The following is a 2737-nucleotide window of genomic DNA, read 5'->3' as shown; positions in this document are numbered from 1 at the left end:
CCCGACCCCTCATCGTCGTCGCCTCCTGCCGCCTTTAAAGAAGACCTTTTGAAGACCTTTTTTGTGAGCCAATCGCTCACATATGCTACATCTCTTCCTTTAAACTCTTCCATCCCGTACAAACACGTCTTTAACAGATGTTAGCGACTTCAGCGCCCGAAAAAAAAAATCATTTGAAACCTGATTCTTCCGCTTCAATTTTCCCCACCTCACGAAGGCAATGGTCAAATTCCCCACTCCCCTTAATAATATTTCACAACATTACTGGATAACTAATTTATTGATGTACTAACGAGCCCTTTGTCTTTAGAAGCTCTCATATATGACCTGGTCGTCTGGTGAACCCAATGTCGCTCAAAATGTCAGCATTTTATGACGCTCCTGTTGGGAGTGTCAAAGGCTAGAACTCTGATCTACATGGAGTTTATTACGAACACAGAGAATGACCATCTCCTAGTTGTCTGGACACTGACTCCATTGGTAAAGCACTACACTGGTCTTACAAAAGTCATAGGCTCGAAGTAACTGAGTGCTTAAATAAGTAAAGATTCTAAATTCTGAAAATCAGCCAAGGTAAGGGCTATTTGTCGGCTCATGTTTTTGTAGGTGGGATTTTCCTACGAAGGCGTAAATTCCAATTTTTTTATGTCTCTTAATTTTACCCCCTTAAAGCTGTTTTACAGTTATTTCCTTACTCCGAATTTTCTTAACAGCTAGAAAGTAATTTAGCACTGAGCTGGGGTCAGTTCTTGGGACGTGATCAACCCACCTGCTGCGTTACAGGTATACTTTAGGGCAATAACCGCCGCTTATTTCGTGTCGAATTGTTCGTGTGTGCAGGCCATTAATTAAATTTTAATTGTGAATATTTTTCCTGAATAAAGAGTCAAGAACCTAGATGGTATTTCACTTTTAGCATAAATAAAGCAACATCTCTCTGTTTAAAAACAAGGAGAAGGTGCAGACGATTAGCCAGAACAAGTAGAAGTAGAAATTGGATCAATTTTTTGGCCAGTGTTATTAGTAGACACGACATAAGGAAAAAAAGAAAAAAAAATTACACCATTTCACTGCTCTCTGTTTCAATTAAGGTAATCAAGAATATACAAGTAAAATATTTTGTCACTAACAGCACAGGAGCCCCAAGCTCAGTGTGAGCATGGCCGACAAAAATATAAGGATTTGTATGGGAATCCCAATAAAAAGTTTAAGAAGATAATTATATGAAAAAAAATCTCAATTAAAAAGCCTAAACTTATTGCCATTGTGGATAGCTTCTGTTTTCCAGATCCGACGCGATTTGAGCCATTTTTACCTCATTGATGGCGAAGCCTCAATGAGGTATAGTGAGGGAGATTTCAGGTGCTCACTCGATCGCTCGTTCACTCGATCAATGGGCTGTTAAATTTCGGCTTTTGTTCGGACGGCCGAATTGGTGTACGAACGATCTGGAACGGAAGCGCTAAGCGCACGTGTCCCAAGTGCGAATCCTACCTTATGATCTTATTTCATTATTTTTAGGGGACGTTCTGAATTTTCCATCGAATTATGAAATTAAAGTCCTAAAAGTCGTAGAAGAACAGTGTTCCAAGTATCTTTTGAATTCACGATAAACTTGTGTCACAGGTATTTAGTAGTCGGATATGCTCGGTCTTGATATGGAAAATGTTCGTCTGAAGTCACATGACAAAGCACACCGTAGATCAGGCATTTTTATTCAGCGACGGCAGGAGAGGAGTTTCGACTTTCAGGTAAGAAGTTGATGTTTTCTGTCGTTCTTTCTGACAAAATAATTAATAGGAAACACTCACATACACAACAAACCGCTGTCGAATGATCCGTGCAACGAATTTCAATTCGCTGTGGATTCGACTTTCCAAGACAAACTCACATTCCAAGTTATTCCAAGGTTCCAAGTCAATCAAAGTTGAATCTGTTGAATATAAAGCTTTGTAGAACTGAAAGTGAATTTAATTGGAATTGAAGTGAACTGCAGTGAATTTGAGTTTCGTTGAGCTGGATTTGCTGTAGCGAGAAACTGAAGAATAGTGATAGCGTTGGTGAGTAAGGTTTGTCAAAATGGGAAATAGTTTAGCACAATATAGAAATGCTATTGGAATGCATAAAATTTATTTAACTTCTAGAGAATATCGAGATTACTTCAAAGGAAAATTTTGGTGTTCATTGCTGCTTTTGTTTTATCTTGAAGCAATATATTTTCCTGTCTTAAAATTAGTTGTCAGTCGTTTCAAGATGATGCAGTGGAATCGCCTATGGCTTACGCAGATTTATCTTTATCGATTTTATATTCCTGAACTAATACGACTTGGTAATGATATCGAAACTAATCCAGGACCACCATGCTCTTGTAATATATATGCGAAGAGAACTATAACACCTCCTTTGTCTCGTGTATATGTTGTTGCCAGTGTTTTCAAAATCTCACAGCACCATCAGGTGAAAACATACATTTCTAATAGAATTATTTCATCGAGTGTAGATGTAGAAACAAATCCAGGACCATTAGATCAGATCAGTAATCTAGAACAACCCCTAAATTCCGTCTCTTTATTAGAAACTAGATTATCTCAGTTAGGCAGGATTCCACTAGATGTTGGGGGTGGTGGAGATTGCTTTTTTCGAGCTGTATCACATCAGCTATATGGCACTCCAAACAATCATTATCAAGTACGTAGCCTTGGTATTCACCATTTATTGCATAACCCCGAACAGTTTA

The sequence above is a fragment of the Montipora capricornis genome, chromosome 13, assembly GCF_036669925.1.
Source record: "Montipora capricornis isolate CH-2021 chromosome 13, ASM3666992v2, whole genome shotgun sequence".
Lineage (NCBI taxonomy): Eukaryota > Metazoa > Cnidaria > Anthozoa > Scleractinia > Acroporidae > Montipora > Montipora capricornis.
This window is presented reverse-complemented; position numbering follows the sequence as displayed.